The following is a 17319-nucleotide window of genomic DNA, read 5'->3' on the forward strand; positions in this document are numbered from 1 at the left end:
GTTCTATTTCATTGTTTGTCACATGGTTCATTTTTCGCGCGGTCACAGGTTTTATCAATTTTTTAGGTGAGTGACTATCAGAGATTTTAGTTTTGACGCAGACGCTGTACTTCTTCATGTTTTTCCGTGTTATTCGTTGGTCATTACTCCCATAGTCGTGCGGGTTTTATCACTGACTGGGCCTTCGGCGTTTGAATGGTATGTTTGGATAGTGAAGTGAATAGATAGTGAATGGTATGTTTGGATAGTGAAGCGGTGCACGGTACTTTTTATGTCTCGTGTTTTCTCACCGTTGGCTTGGTAAAGACTGTGCTCGATGAATTGCTTGTCGTGTTGCTCCACGTGTGGTTCTTGTTTGCTCATTTGATCTTTTGTGCCAGATATGATTACTGAGTGGTCGATGGATTGCTGTATTGTACTTCAAACGTTTCGTGTGTGATTCGGCTTGATTGACCTACATAAGGCAGGCTTGTTGCAGAAATAATCTTAATTGTCAGTGGCGCAAGTCCTGTAGTTTGTGTCCTTCTTCAGTCCTGGTATTTTGCGCCTTGCCTTTACTCATTCAAGCACGAACCAACTAGCCCAAGCAAGAGTTTTACAAGAGAAGGGAAGCGCAGTCGAGGACGGCAGACGGAGGTGGGCTGATGGAATTAGGAAATTCGCAGGCGCTCGTCGGAATCGTTTGGCGCCGGACAGGGCTAATTAGGGATCGCAGTGAGAGGCCGTTGTCCTGCAGTGAACATAAAATAGACTGATGCTGATGATGATGACTTTTCAATTAACGATTACTGATGTTTAGTTTTGCTGTTTTTTCACGGAAACAATAAATTTAACCTTTTTTCATCACTTTTTATCATTCCTGTAAATTGTTTCTGATTATTAGTTGGAATAATCAATTCTGTTGGTGTCCTATTCATCATAGCGGTTGTGAGCCATAAATTTATTGCATAGCAACAACATCAACTAGGACAGCAATTCGTTATTCTCGGAAGCATTGCCCCTTTTCAGGGCAACGCCGTGAGCGCCGCCATGATTGATCACGTGGTAACGCGTCTATTGCTTGCTTCAGCTGCTTTCGTATTTACAATGAATGTGCATGGCTCCCCTGTACGGCTCAGCGAATCACTGTTTCGACGAATACCGTTCGGGTGGGTGACAAAAACTGGCGTGACATTCCACTGCTGCGAAGGTAGACTACCAGCTCATGGGTGGTGGGTGCAGCGGTGGTGTAGAGGTAGAACACCCGCCTCGCGTGCAAGAGGTCCGTGGTTCGAATCCCGGTGCCGCGCAATTTTCCACCGGATTAAAAAAAAATCCGCCTGTTGATAAAATTGCTTAAACAGGCCTGGAGTGTGGCCTGATCCCGGTGGCCAGAACCGGCAACGCACTCCCTCACCAGAGCAGGATTCGCCACCCTGGTGCAGCACTTGGCCACAACCTCCTATATGAACACAACAATCAAACCCCGGCCCCTCAGTCCCCAGCAGCTGCGAAGCAACTGACCACGGCGCCGGTCAGACCTGCGACGCTGCAGAGGGTGCTAAGAATCCCTGGCTCCGGACAGGCGGCCATTCGAATATGAACCTGGCAACGTTTAACGCTAGAACGTTATCTAGTGAGGCGAGTCTAGCAGTGCTATTGGAAGAATTAGAGGGCAGTAAATGGGATATAATAGGGCTCAGTGAAGTTAGGAGGCCAAAAGAAGCCTATACAGTGCTCAGAAGCGGGCACGTCCTGTGCTACCGGGGCTTAGCGGAGAGACGAGAACTAGGAGTCGGATTCCTGATTAATAAGAATATAGCTGGTAACATACAGGCATTCTATAGCATTAACGAGCGGGTGGCATGACTTGTTCTGAAACTTAATAAGAGGTACAAAATGAAGGTTCTACAGGTCTACGCCCCTACATCCAGTCATGATGACCAGGAAGTCGAAAGCTTCTATGAAGACGTGGAATCGGCGGACGGTAGAGTGAAAACAAAATACACTATACTGATCGGCGATTTCAATGCCAAGGTAGGCAAGAAGCCGGCTGGAGACAAGGCAGTGGGGGAATACGGCTTAGGCACTAGGAATAGCAGGGGAGAGTTATTAGTAGAGTTTGCGGAACAGAATAATATGCGGATAATGAATACCTTCTTCCGCAAGCGGGATAGCCGAAAGTGGACGTGGAGGAGCCCGAACGGCGAGACTAGAAATAGACCTCATACTCTGCGCTAACCCTGGCATCATACAAGATGTGGACGTGCTCGGTAAGGTGCGCTGCAGTGACCACAGGATGGTAAGAAATCGAATTAGCCTAGACTTGAGGAGGGAACGGAAGGAACTGGTACATAAGAAACCGATCAATGAGTTAGCGGTAAGAGGGAAAATAAAGGAATTCCAGATCAAGCTACAGAACAGGTATACGGCTTTAACTCAGGAAGAGGACCTTAGTGTTGAAGCAATGAACGACAATCTTGTGGGCATCATTAAGGAGTGTGCAATAGAAGTCGGTGGTAACTCTGTTACACAGGATACCAGTAAGCTATCGCAGGAGACGAAAGATCTGATCAAGAAACGCCAATGTATAAAAGCCTCTAACCCTACAGCTAGAATAGAACTGGCAGAACTTTCGAAGTTAATCAACAAGCGTAAGACAGCTGACATAAGGAAGTATAATATTGTCACGTGGTGGTGATGTTGAATGACACAGTAGCAATACTGTGAACGACAAAACAAACTTTCATTGGGCGAACCTGTGCCCACAAAACAGGCTACACTTATAGCACAACGATAGCGGCGAACATGCTCGGCGATCGTCGAAAATCTGATCAGCGGGTCAAGCGCGTCGGCTTTTATACAACAGTCGTCGAATGTTCCAGACTAATCGTTGGGACCCGCATGCCTTCCACAAAGTTCTACAACATTCGAGTCACGCGATGAAATCAGATAACACAAGGTTCGGCGACAACAGACAGCCGGGTAGAAGCATCGATAACTTTCCAGAAACGTCGGATACATGCAGGCGCGTCCCTCGCTGTGCGATTACAGTTGTTAAGCGGCAAAACGTGGTCGGCCGATAAAGATAAGCACACGTGTCAATACCCCCCTCTTAAAAAGCATCGACCCGATGCTGCAAACAAACGAAGTTAATAAACAAAAGCACTCGTAGCAAAGAAAAGAACAAAAATAATGAAGTTCGTCAGCGTCCGTAAAAGGGTTTAAGGCGCACCACGTGGACCACTTCAGATCGTGCGCGGCGCCGCTGGGAATGCGAAATGCCGTCTGGCACGACCTCATAGTCCAGAGCGCCAATACGTCGGATGACCTTGTCGGGTGCGAAATAGCGTCGGAGTAGTTTCTCACTGAGTCCTCGTCGGCGTATCGGGATCCAGACCCAAACACGGTCGCCAGGCTGGTACTCGACGAAGCGTCGTCGGAGGTTGTAGTGTCGGCTGTCGGTCCTCTGCTGGCTCTTGATTCGCAGGCGGGCGAGCTGTCGGGCTTCTTCGGCGCGCTGGAGATAGCTAGCGACGTCAACATTCTCTTCGTCAGTTACGTGCGGCAGCATGGCGTCAAGCGTCGTCGTCGGGTTCCTGCCGTAAACCAGCTTAAGCGGCGTGATCTGTGTTGTTTCTTGCACCGCCGTGTTGTACGCAAAGGTTACGTACGGCAGGATCGCGTCCCACATCTTGTGTTCGACGTCGACGTACATTGCTAGCATGTCGGCGAGGGTCTTGTTCAGGCGCTCCGTGAGACCATTCGTCTGCGGATGGTAGGCAGTTGTCCTCCTGTGGCTTGTCTGGCTGTACTGCAGAATGGCTTGGGTGAGCTCTGCTGTAAAAGCCGTTCCTCTGTCGGTGATGAGGACTTCTGGGGCACCATGTCGCAGCAGGATGTTCTCGACGAAAAATTTCGCCACTTCGGCTGCGCTGCCTTTTGGTAGCGCTTTAGTTTCAGCAAAGCGGGTGAGATAGTCCGTCGCCACGACGATCCACTTATTCCTGGATGTTGATATCGGAAACGGCCCCAACAAATCCATCCCAATCTGCTGGAATGGACGGCGAGGAGGTTCGATCGGCTGTAGTAATCCTGCTGGCCTTGTCGGTGGTGTCTTGCGTCGTTGACAGTCTCGGCATGTCTTGACGTAACGGGCGACGTCGGCGGTCAGACGCGGCCAGTAATACCTTTCCTGTATTCTCGACAGCGTCCGGGAGAATCCGAGGTGCCCAGCGGTTGGATTGTCGTGTAGGGGGTGCAGTATTTCTGGACGCAGCGCTGACGGTACAACAAGAAGGTAGCTGGCGCGGACTGGTGAGAAGTTCTTCTTCACGAGCAGGTTGTTTTGTAGCGTGAACGACGACAACCCGCGCTTAAATGCCCTAGGGACAACGTCGGTGTTTCCTTACAAATACTCGACGAGGCCTTTTAGCTCCGGGTCTGCTCGTTGCTGTTTAGTGAAGTCTTCCGCGCTTATTATACCAAGGAAGGCGTCGTCGTCCTCGTCGTCTTGCGGCGGGGGATCGATGGGGGCGCGCGATAAGCAGTCGGCGTCGGAGTGTTTTCTTCCGGACTTGTATATTACCGTGACGTCATATTCTTGTAGTCTGAGGTTCCACCGCGCCAGCCGTCCTGAAGGGTCCTTTAAGTTAGCTAGCCAACACAATGCATGATGGTCACTGACGACTTTGAATGGCCTGCCGTAGAGGTAAGGGCGGAATTTAGCTATAGCCCAAATGATGGCGAGGCATTCCTTTTCAGTCGTAGAATAGTTGCTTTCCGCTTTTGACAGCGACCGGCTAGCTTACGATATCACCCTTTCAAGTCCTTCTTTCCTCTGGACTAGGACGGCACCGAGGCCTAGGCTACTGGCGTCAGTGTGGATTTCGGTATCGGCGTCCTCGTCGAAGTGTGCAAGTACCGGCGGCGACTGCATGCGTCGTTTGAGTTCTTGAAATGCCTTGGCCTGCGGCGTTTCCCACTTGAACGCGACATCACATTTGGTTAGATGTGTTAGCGGCTCCGCGATGCGTGAGAAGTCCTTGACAAATCGCCTGTAGTAGGCACACATGCCAAGAAATCTACGCACTGCCTTCTTGTCGGTGGGCTGCGGGAACTTTGCGATGGCAGCTGTTTTCTGCGGGTCGGGGCGTACTCCTGATTTGCTGATCACGTGGCCTAGGAACAAAAGCTCATCGTAAGCGAAGCGGCACTTTTCCGGCTTCAGAGTGAGCCCTGATGAATTGATGGCTTCTAACACTGTCGCAAGCCGCCTAAGGTGATCGTCGAAATTTCCGGCGAAGACAACGACGTCATCCAGGTAAACAAGGCACGTCTGCCACTTCAGTCCGGCTAACACCGTGTCCATGACGCGCTGAAACGTTGCAGGCGCCGAGCACAGTCCGAATGGCATGACCTTGAACTCGTAGAGGCCGTCTGGCGTGATGAAGGCAGTCTTTTCGCGATCTCTCTCGTCGACTTCTATTTGCCAGTAGCCAGACTTGAGGTCCATCGACGAGAAGTATTTAGCGTTGCAGAGCCGATCCAATGCGTCGTCTATCCGTGGAAGGGGGTACACATGCTTCTTCGTGATCTTGTTCAGTCGACGATAGTCGACGCAGAAGCGTAGGGTTCCGTCCTTTTTCTTTACCAGGACTACAGGAGAGGCCCACGGGCTTTTCGACGGCTGGATGATGTCGTCGCGCAGCATTTCGTCGACTTGTTGCCTAATAGCTTCACGTTCTCGCGTCGAAACTCGGTAAGGGCTCTGGCGGAGTGGTCGAGCGCTCTCTTCGGTTATTATGCGATGCTTTGCAACTGGTGTTTGTCGAATCCTCGATGACGTCGAAAAGCAGTCTTTGTATCGTCGGAGAAGACTTCTGATCTGTTGCTGCTTACTCATAGGAAGACTTGGATTCACGTCGAAGTCTGGTTCGGGGACAATGCCCATCGGGGTAGATGCGGCTGAATCCAAGAGGACAAAATCATTGCTGGTTTCCACAATTTCCTCGATGTATGCGATTGTCATGCCCTTGTTGATGTGCTTGAACTCTTGGCTGAAGTTGGTTAGCATAACTTCCACTTGCCCTCCGTGGAGTCGAGCGATCCCTCTTGCGACGCAAATTTCACGGTCGAGCAGTAGATGTTGGTCACCCTCGATGACGCCTTCTACGTCAGCGGGTGTTTCAGTGCCGACGGAAATAATAATGCTGGCGCGCGGCGGGATGCTCACTTGATCTTCGAGCACACTCAAGGCGTGGTGACTACGACAGCTCTCCGGCGGTATCGCTTGATCTTGTGACAGCGTTATCGATTTCGACTTCAGGTCGATGACTGCGCCATGTTGATTCAGGAAGTCCATGCCGAAAATGACGTCTCGTGAACACTGTTGGAGGACAACGAAGGTGGCAGGGTAAGTTCGGTCATGAACGGTAATTCTTGCCCTGTCGGCGTAATCAGGTGTCCTCCAGCGGTGCGAATTTGAGGGCCTTCCCATGCAGTCTTAACTTTCCTCAACTGGGCGGCGATGGGTCCACTCATGACGGAGTAATCGGCTCCTGTGTCTACTAAGGCGGTGACTGCGTGGCCGTCGAGAAGCACGTCAAATAGTTCCCGTGCTCAAAAGTCTGGGTGTTTTATTTAACGAAAATTTATCGTGGGACGATCACGTTGAAATGGTCAGGGGCAAGTTGTCAAAGGTTGTTGGTATCGTGTCCCGACTGCGATATTTCCTACCTAAGCGTGTTAAGCAAATGCTGTACAATGCACTGTTTTCTTCAGTCGTTAATTACTGTATCTTGGTCTGGGGCACCACGTCATTTACCAATATCAGGCGGCTGCACATGCTTCAGAAGAGAATTGTTCGAAATATTGTTAATGCTTCGAGATTTAAACATACCGCACCGATCGTTGCGTCACTTGGCATCACCCCCCTTCCCCAACTGCATGAAAATTTACTGTGAAGGCGGTATAAAATAAGTATAAGACAGAATAATACATTCATGTTAGACCTGGCAATCTTGAAATGCAAGGAACTTAAGTATGCTACCCGCACTGGCTTCACGTGGCTTGTGCCTAAAACGCGAACGAATTATGGTCGCCAATTGCTTAGCTACATTCTTCCACAGACGTTAAATAACGCGCTGTGAATTGATGTTAATTTATGTACTGCTGACACTTATGTCATAGTGCTTTGTGCTTGCTTTTGTTTTTGCCTGTAATGTTCAAATACCGTTTCATTTGTGTCAATGTTGTTATTGCGAATGCTTTACACATGCTGTATGATACACTGCGATACTGTTGCCAAGTCATTGTAGGGTGCGTCGACCAGGGTCAATCCTTTCTTCTGGCTTTTTGTCGATGCACCCAACATCCTCATGACGATGTTGAATAAAGAATTGAATTGAACGTCGAGGTCGGTGGTTCTTTGTCTTGTGTTACAGTTAGGTCTCGGCGTCGGATCACGGCTGCGTCGTGTTGAACTGAAGCTGGAACGTCACGTCGTCAAGTCGTCTTTCGTCGGTGTAGTCTTGGCTTCCTGACTTCGTCGGGACGGCGGCGTGTCGTCATTAGGTCGTTGAGATGCTTTCTTCGTCGTCTTCGTCGGCGGCGGAGGATCTTCGTCAGTTCGACGAACAGCAACCGCACCTCCATCGGTTGCTGCTTTTAGTTTTCCGGATACGGGCTCGCTGACCGGCCCCGAGCTGGGCCAGTGTATGGTCGGCGCTGCGGCGACAGGTAGCGGCCTGGTGATGGCGAACGCGACGGTCGTCGAGAGCTCCACTGAGTAGCGGCGAGGTAGTCGGCGATATCGCGAGGGCGTTCACCTCGCTGCGGGCGCGGAGCATTGAAGGCGAAGCCTCGCAGTCCCATCTCCCGGTATGGGCATCGGCGATACACATGGCCGGCTTCTCCGCAGTGATAGCAGAGCGGACGGTGGTCGGGGGCTCGCCAAATGTCCGTCTTCCTCGCGTACGTGCGCTGGGCGACGGGTGGGCGTGCTGGCGGCGGCGGCGGCGGACGACGGAATTGCGTCGTTGCAGGGCCCTGGCGTGGTCGCGGAGGGGGACCTTGACGGCGTGCGACGGCGGCGTAGGTCATCGCTTCTGGCTGGGGCTGCGGTAATTGAGGTTGCACCTCAGGAACCCCAAGCGATCGCTGAACCTCATCTTTCACGATGTCAGCGATCGAAGCTACTTGAGGCTGCGACGAAGGCAGGACCTTGCGCAGTTCTTCGCGCACAATGGCCCTGATGGTCTCTTGAAGGTCGTCCGAACCCAGTCCTTGGATGGCATACTGCGGCGTGTGCCCCTGGCGGTTATATTGCCGGGTGCGCATCTCCAGAGTTTTCTCGATCGTCGATGCCTCTGCAGAAAACTCTGCCCTAGTCTTCGGTGGGTTACGAATAAGTCCGGCGAAAAGGTCTTGCTTGACGCCGCGCATCAGGGAGCGAACTTTTTTCTCCTCCGACATTTCCGGGTCGGCGTGCCGGAAAAGACGGGTCATCTCCTCCGTGAAGATCGCGATCGTCTCGTTTGGCAGCTGCACTCTGGTTTCTAGTAGAGCTTGGGCTCGCGCTTTTCGCACGACGCTTGTAAACGTGTGCAAGAAGCCGCTTCGGAAAAGGTCCCACGTCATTAAGGTGGCTTCCCGATTCTCGAACCACGTCCTGGCGGCGTCTTCCAATGCGAAATAGACATGCCGCAGCTTGTCGTCGCTGTCCCAACTGTTAAACTTAGCGACCCTCTCATACGTTTCGAGCCAGGTTTCCGGGTCCTCAAATGTGGAACCGCGGAACGTCGGTGGTTCCCTGGGCTGCTGCAGCACGATGGGGGATGCTGGGGCTGCCATTGGGGTTGCCTTGTCCACAATCTTCTTGGTCTTCTCAGGTAGAAGTCCGTGCTCCGGGGGCAGCTGTTGAAGACGGCGGCTTGCTCGATGCTCCGGGACTACGTTGGTGTTCTCTTTGCGGTCCGGGCTTGGATCACGGCTTGTCGGGGGCGTCCGGTACATGAACGAAAAGCACCTCCACCAGATGTCACGTGGTGGTGACGTTGAATGACACAGTAGCAATACTGTGAACGACAAAACAAACTTTTATTGGGCGAACCTGTGCCCACAAAACAGGCTACGCTTATAGCACAACGATAGCGGCGAACATGCTCGGCGATCGTCGACAATCTGATCAGCGGGTCAAGCGCGTCGGCTTTTATACGACAGTCGTCGAATGTTCCAGACTAATCGTTGGGACCCGCATGCCTTCCACAAAGTTCTACAACATTCGAGTCACGCGATGAAATCAGATAACACAAGGTTCGGCGACAACAGACAGCCGGGTAGAAGCATCGATAACTTTCCAGAAACGTCGGATACATGCAGGCGCGTCCCTCGCTGTGCGATTACAGTTGTTAAGCGGCGAAACGTGGTCGGCCGATAAAGATAAGCACACGTGTCAATATGGATAGAATTGAACAAGCTCTCAGGAACGGAGGAAGCCTAAAATCAGAGAAGAAACTAGGAATTGGCAAGAATAAGATGTATGCGTTAAGAGACAAAGCCGGCAATATCATTACTAATATGGATGAGATAGTTCAAGTGGCTGAGGAGTTCTATAGAGATTTATACAGTACGAGTGGAACCCACGATGATAATGGAAGAGAGAATAGTCTAGAGGAATTCGAAATCCCACAAGTAACGCCGGAAGAAGTAAGGAAAGCCTTGGGAGCTACGCAAAGGTGGAAGGCAGCTGGGGAGGATCAGGTAACAGCAGATTTGTTGAAGGACGGTGGGCAGATTGTTCTAGAAAAACTGGCCACCCTGTATACACAATGCCTCATGACTTCGAGCGTACCGGAATCTTGGAAGAGCGCTAACATAATCTTAATCCATAAGAAAGGGGACGCCAAAGACTTGAAAAACTATAGACCGATCAGCTTACTGTCCGTTGCCTACAAAGTATTTACTAAGGTAATTGCAAATAGAATCAGGAACATTTTAGACTTCCGTCAACCAAAGGACCAGGCAGGATTCCGTAAAGGCTACTCAACAATAGATCATATTCACACTATCAATCAGCTGATAGAAAAATGTGCGGAATATAACCAACCATTACATATAGCTTTCATTGATTATGAGAAAGCGTTTGATTCAGTCGAAACCTCAGCAGTCATGGAGGCACTGCGGAATCAGGGTGTAGACGAGCCGTACGTAAAAATACTGAAAGATATCTATAGCGGCTCCACAGCCACTGTAGTCCTCCATAAAGAAAGCAACAAAATCCCTATAAGGAAAGGCGTCAGGCAGGGACATACGATCTCTCCAGTGCTATTCACAGCATGTTTACAGGAGGTATTCAGAGACCTGGATTGGGAAGAATTGGGGATAAGAGTAAATGGAGAATACCTTAGTAACTTGCGCTTCGCTGATGATATTGCCTTGCTTAGTAACTCAGGGGACCAACTGCAATGCATGCTCACTGACCTGGAGAGGCAGAGCAGAAGGGTGGGTCTAAAAATTAATCTGCAGAAAACTAAAGTAATGTTTAACAGTCTCCGAAGGGAACAGCAGTTTACGATAGGTAGCGAGGCACTGGAAGTGGTAAGGGAATACATTTACTTAGTACAGGTAGTGACTGCTGATCCGGATCATGAGAGTGAAATAATCAGAAGAATAAGAATGGGCTGGGGTGCGTTTGGCAGGCATTCTGAGATCATGAACAGCAGGTTGCCATTATCCCTCAAGAGAAAAGTTTATAACAGCTGTGTCTTACCAGTACTCAAGTACGGGGCAGAAACCTGGAGACTTACGAAAAGGGTTCTACTTAAATTGAGGACGACGCAACGAGCTATGGAAAGAAGAATGATAGGTGCAACATTAAGGGATAAGAAAAGAGCAGATTGGGTGAGGGAACAAACGCGCGTTAATGACATCTTAGTTGAAATCAAGAAAAAGAAATGGGCATGGGCAGGACATGTAATGAGGAGGGAAGATAACCGATGGTCATTAAGGGTTAAAGACTGGATTCCGAGGGAAGGGAAGCGTAGCAGAGGGCGACAGAAAGTTAGGTTGGCAGATGAGATTAGGAAGTTTGGAGGGTCAACATGGCCACAATTAGTACATGACCGGGGCAGTTGGAGAAGTATGGGAGAGGCCTTTGCCCTGCAGTGGGCGTAACCAGGCTGATGATGATGATGATGATGAAGGTGTTTAGCACACGACGTAGAGGTGACACCACATTTAGATGAAAGGTATGAGCAAATTTTATTTCTCTTGAGCGGTGACAGCGGTAAATCCGAAAAAAAAGACACACGCGCAAACAGTTTTATTTTGATCGGCGGTCTTGATCGGCCGCACACGAACACACACACACACACACAACACACACACGCACACACACGCACACACGCACACACACACACACACAAATATATGAATTTGTGAATTTCAGGTACTTCCTTTCGGTTTGTCTTCGGCGCCAGCAACATTTCAGCGTCTAATGGACACTGTGCTCTCCGGACTCAAATGGCAAGCATGCCTGGTGTACTTGGATGACGTGATTGTCTTTTCCGCAACATTCGACGAACACTTACGAAGGCTGAAAACTGTTTTTGAAGCGATACGCTCTGCCGGTCTCACTTTGAAGCCTGAGAAGTGCCATTTTCGTTTTCATGAGCTCCAGTTCCTCGGTCACGTCGTCAGTAGCCAAGGAGTCCGACCTAATCCGGATAAAATTGCCGCAGTCGCTAATTTCCCGATTCCATCAGACAAAAAAGCCGTGCGACGTTTTCAGGGACTCTGTGCATATTACTGGCGATTTATTGCGAATTTTTCGCGTATCGCATGGCCGTTAACACAGCTCACCCGAGAAGATATGCCTTTTACTTGGGGCGAAGACCAGCAGCGGGCATTCCACGAGCTCCGGCAACGCATGCAATCGCCTCCCGTATTAGCACACTTCGATGAGGAAGCCCCGACGATATTGCATACAGACGCTAGTAATGTCGGTCTAGGGGCGGTGCTAGTACAATGGCAGAACGACAGCGAAAAAGTTATTGCTTACGCCAGTAGGACACTATCCCGAGCGGAAGCTAACTACTCCACTACTGAAAAAGAATGCCTCGCAATGGTATGGGCAGTTCTTCCGATCCTTCCAGCCGGCTCGCACGCTGGAGTCTTCGACTCCAAGAGTTCGACTTTGTTGTTACATACAAGACGGGAAAACCGCACGCAGACGCCGACTGCCTTTCTCGGTCTCCTGTTGAGCCGGCAGCACAAGACGATGACGACGCGGTTATTCCGGGACTCGTGGATATTGCCGATCTTTCACGCCAGCAACGGGATGACATTGAACTGCTGCCGCTTATTGATTACCTCGAAGGACGAACCAATAGCGTGCCGAGGCTCTTTGCAAGAGGGGTGGCATCATACTGCTTGCGTCGCAACGTCCTCTACAAGAAGAACTTCTCGCCTAGCGGCAGCAACTACTTGTTGTTCCATCACCGCGTCGACGTGAAATCTTACACGCCTGCCACAACGAGCCGACTGCTGGGCACTTGGGCTACACTCGCACATTGGCACGGATTCGGCAGAATTACTACTGGCCGAGACTTACTGCGGTCGTTAAACGTTACGTTCAGACATGTCTGGATTGCCAACGTCGTAAACCACCATCCGTCAAAGCAGCCGGCTTACTGCACCCTGTTGACGTACCGGCCACACCATTTGCAGAAGTAGGCATAAACTTTCTGGGCCCCTTCCCAACGTCTACTACTGGTAATAGGTGCATAATCGTTGCCACGGATTATCTCACTAGATATGCCGAGACAAGTGCCCTGCAACGGGCAACAGCAGATGAAGCGGCACGATTTTTTCTGGAATCCATCGTTTTAAGGCATGGCGCTCCCGCAGTAGTCGTCACGGACAGAGGTACTGCGTTCATGGCCCAGTTTTTAGATATCGTTCTACGTCTAAGTGGTACCGCCCACCGGAAGACAACAGCGTATCACCCTCAAACGAACGGACTGACAGAACGACTCAATAGGACATTGGCTGATATGATAAGCATGTACGTAGATGTTTAAATTAAATTATGGGGTTTTACGTGCCAAAACCACTTTCTGATTATGAGGCACGCCGTAGTGGGGGACTCCGGAAATTTCGACCACCTGGGGTTCTTGAACGTGCACCTAAATCTAAGTACACGGGTGTTTTCGCATTTCGCCCCTATCGAAATGCGGCCGCCGTGGCCGGGATTCGATCCCGCGACCTCGTGCTCAGCAGCCTAACACCATAGCCACTGAGCAACCACGGCGGGTATGTACGTAGATGTAGAGCATAGGAACTGGGACGAGGTTTTACCTTATGTCACCTTCGCGTACAATACGGCTCGTCAAGAGACCACTCGCAAGACGCTCTTCAGTCTCGTATACGGCCGTGAGGTTACAACAACATTAGACGCAATGCTCCCTCATGAATTTGACGACAACGAGACGGGTGCTGAAGAGATAACACACCGAGCAGAGGCAGCTAGGCAGCTTGCGCGTCTGCGAATCCACGAACAACAGGACTGTGACGCCAGACGCTACAATCTTCGGCACAAAGCCGTAACACACAACATCGGCGACAAAGTGTGGGTCTGGACACCTATTCGACAGCGTGGGCTCTTTGAAAAGCTCCTACGCAAATACTTCGGGCCCTACATAGTTCTCCGACGCATCAGTGACGTCAACTACGAAGTCGTTCCAGACAGCTCGCACTGTTCAAAGCGCCGACGGCGTTTACCCGAGGTCGTTCACGTGCTGGTTATGAAGCCGTAGTATGAGGACTGCCAAGACTGCGCAGTTCTTTACCGCTGCTTTCCAAGCCTCTATCATCGGGACGATGATCTCTTCTAAAGGGGGAGCAAATGACACAACTATATTTGGCAGAACCATAATTCAGCGGGTATGCGCCAGTGGGGACGACGCTGAAGTAGCGCGGGTTTTTAGGTGAAGCGGGGAAAACGAAGAAGACGTTGTTGTTGTTCCCTTGGACGACTGATAAAGTGCGTTTCTTGGCGGTGCTGCTACGCATACTCGTCGATCCCACGTCGTTACAATATATATATATATATATATTCTTGATTGATCTGCCTTAGTCTTGTGGGCTTAGCAGGAGCACGTTCGTATCACCCGTTTCATTCTATGCTAAAGCTTACACGTTTCATCACTTCAATATGCATTTATTGTCCTGATTGTCGGTGGTCATCGGTTCGATAGGTGCGCCCACACATTCTCGAATCACTTCTGTTGTTAAATGCGTAAACATTTCGATGCCAACCCAACGAGAAATTTGTCCGTCACGTAAGAGGGTGAATGGGTCATGCACCCTTAAGCAATGGTTCATACTCCCGTAAGTAAGCAAAAAGAATTATCTTCCTGAGAGTCTACTAATCTTGAAAATGGTGCCCATTAATAACTAACCTACTGAAAATCAGCGCCGGATTAAGGGGGTGGCTAAGGGGGCTGCAGCCCACGGCCTCACGTCGGACAGAAGGAGAAGGGGGCCCATTTATTCTAACCTGCTTAGTATATGGAACCATGGGCAACGGAACTTCGATCGACATGTGTGAAGCGAGAAGACCACAACGAGCATGCGGGGCCCCCCACCTAATGTAACAGCATGCGTTTAGCCTGATCATTTGGGGAGAGCTTGTCAAGCTGCAAAAACAGGAATCCCCCGCCACCCCGGCGGGGCCGTCTTTCTTACGAAGCGAGGTGCGTTTGCTTGGAAGAGTTTTTGTGGTTTCCTGTCAGTCCGTCTGTCCAGTGCTGTCTGGAGAGGAGGGGCAAGTGGGAAACACCTAAAACATGTAATGTGGGATGAGGACCTAAATCTCCCTTGCCCCTCGTCACCACCACGCCACCCTCCACCTCTCAAATAGTTTTGCCGCTGTCCTTCTCACAGAAAGGATATGCTGCAGTACCCAACAGTGCCTCCCATTCGACTTTTCTTTACCGTGATGGTAATTTGGGCGGGGGAGGATGAGTCCGATAGCAGATGATGATGAGTCTGATGGCAGAGTCTAGGCAGGAATGGAAAGAAGACGTCGCACGTGCTTTTGTCCGCGTGCCGTGGGGCATGGAATGTTCACTGTTCGAGCTAGTGTTGTGGAAGAGTGAAGGGGGAAGTTGGAGAGCTGGACACAAAGGCCTGTCTCCAGGGCACATTCCTGCCTAGTGGCTGCGTACCCTCTCGCGCGCTCGACGGAAAAAGTAGGTCAGACTGGCCGCCGAACTTTCCAGAAAGAAGTAGAAAAAGATGACTCAGAGGTGACGGAGGGCGCGTAACTTCGCCCTCGCTAGGAGTCGCCCTCTCCCCTTCGTTCTCGCACCCGGCGTCGACGGGGCGAAAGAAAAATCGCGAACCTCCCAGAACAGACGACTGCTCCTAGCCAATAGGAAGACGAGACCAGAACGGGAGAAGGAGTGAAGGAGCCAGCCACGGACCATCCAGGCAGAGTGCGCCAGTCATCGGGACGGCCACCGTTGGACACCTGCGGTCGCGTCGAATTGACGAAGTGCCCGGTAAATAATTAGCATCCATTCATGGGAAAATGCTCGGTCGGAAGCATCAAAGTGGTGCGCCTAACCGAAAGGCGAAGTTAGAAAGAGAAGAGCGTGAAAAGAAGCTACTAAAGATGACAAAGTACCTACTGAATGCAGCTTCCGCGGAGCAGTGTGATCGCTCTACCCAGAGTCCACGTCAAACTCACAATAGTACCGACTGTGCTTCTGTGCAGGACTTGCCAACTCCATCACCACGGTTTCCTGGCAAGAAGCAAGGTTTGTCTTATCTTGGTTGTCTGGATCCTGTGAAAACGGTGCCAACCTCGGTCGTCCATATTTCTGAGCAACCGACACCCGCCGTGGTTGCTCAGTGACTATGGTGTTGGGCTACTGAGCACGAGGTCGCGGGATCGAATCTCGGCCACGGCGGCCCCATTGCGATGGGGGCGAAATGCGAAAACACCCGTGTACTTAGATTAAGGTGCACGTTAAAGAACCCCAGTTGGTCAAAATTTACGGAGTCCTCCACTACGGCAAGCCACATAACCAGAAAGTGGTTTTGGCACGTAAAACCCCATAATTTTTTTTTTCTGCGCAACCAACGCTAACCGTGCCCTGTCCTCTTCCTGAGTCAGCAACGTCTATGCTACTCGGCCGGGCCCTTGCCACAGAGCTCCAGGTGTCCGGTCTGCCAGGCCCGATTTCTACTACTGCTGATCAACAGATGCCAAACCTCCCCGATGAGCCTCCTTCTACTGACGAGTGCCAGGAAACAACACTCCAAGAAACGATTCACTTGTTTCCTGTTAGTTTGGATCCAAATAATCATGTTCCCACCCACAAAGTGTGCCTCGAGAGGACGAATGAGACGGCTTCTCGTTGCGGCAACAGAGAAGTACAGACAGCCCCGCAGCAAGAGGTACGTTGCGAGATTCTCCGAAGTGACCCTGCTAACTGGTCGCACGTTATTACTGACAGCATTCGGAGTGCATGCCTTGAGAAACGGCCATTGTATTTTCGAAATCGGGCAGAAAATTTTCCGTCTTCCGAAAGGCAATACAAAACTCAGAAACGCTATATGTCCCCTCACCTTTTCGTGCGAAAGGCTGTAAATGGGAAGGCGTACGAGCGACACTGGTTAATGTACTCGGAGTCCAAAGGTTCCGTTTACTGTTTCATGTGCAAACGATTTTCGATTTCAAGCAACCCCAGTGATTTCACCACGCACGGCTTTTCTGATTGGAAAAGAGCAGAAGAAAAGGTTTGCGCACATGAAAATAGCGTCGAGCACCGGAACTACGTGGCAGCATGGCTCGCCCGCTCTAACTCCCGCAGCACAATTGACAAGGAGCTGGTTAAGCATCTTGTCACTGAGACCGCTTACTGGACAGAGGTGTTGAAGCGCGTAGTCGTTGTAGTTAAGCTTCTAGCTGAGCGCAACCTAGAGTTTAGGGGCAGTGAGGAGATTTTTGGTTCAGCGAGAAATGGGACTGCTTGAGGCCATTGCCAAGTTTGATCCCTTTCTAGAGGAGCACATCAAACGCTACAGGAACAAAGGAAAAGGTCACCCATCATGTCTGTCAAAAACCATTTGTGATGAATTTATGGAGCATATGGCAAAGGCTGTAAAGGAACGTCTCGTTGACGAAGTGAGACGCGAAAAATACTTCCCTTTAATTGTTCATTCGACTCCAGACCTTACTAACGTTGATCAGCTGTCAGTTGTTGTTTTACGATACTATTTAAACGCGAAAGTGTACGAACGCTCTCTTGGATTTGTTCCAATTGAATC

The 17319-nt window shown here is 50.5% G+C and overlaps 1 protein-coding gene across 1 annotated transcript in view; it reads right to left on the bottom strand.

Annotated features, from left to right (window-relative positions):
• Positions 1 to 17319, bottom strand: part of LOC126536426 (uncharacterized) — a 91411-nt gene that overhangs the window by 34736 nt on the left and 39356 nt on the right. The window lies entirely within an intron of this gene.

This window comes from Dermacentor andersoni, chromosome 3 (genome assembly GCF_023375885.2).
Source record: "Dermacentor andersoni chromosome 3, qqDerAnde1_hic_scaffold, whole genome shotgun sequence".
Classification (NCBI taxonomy): domain Eukaryota; kingdom Metazoa; phylum Arthropoda; class Arachnida; order Ixodida; family Ixodidae; genus Dermacentor; species Dermacentor andersoni.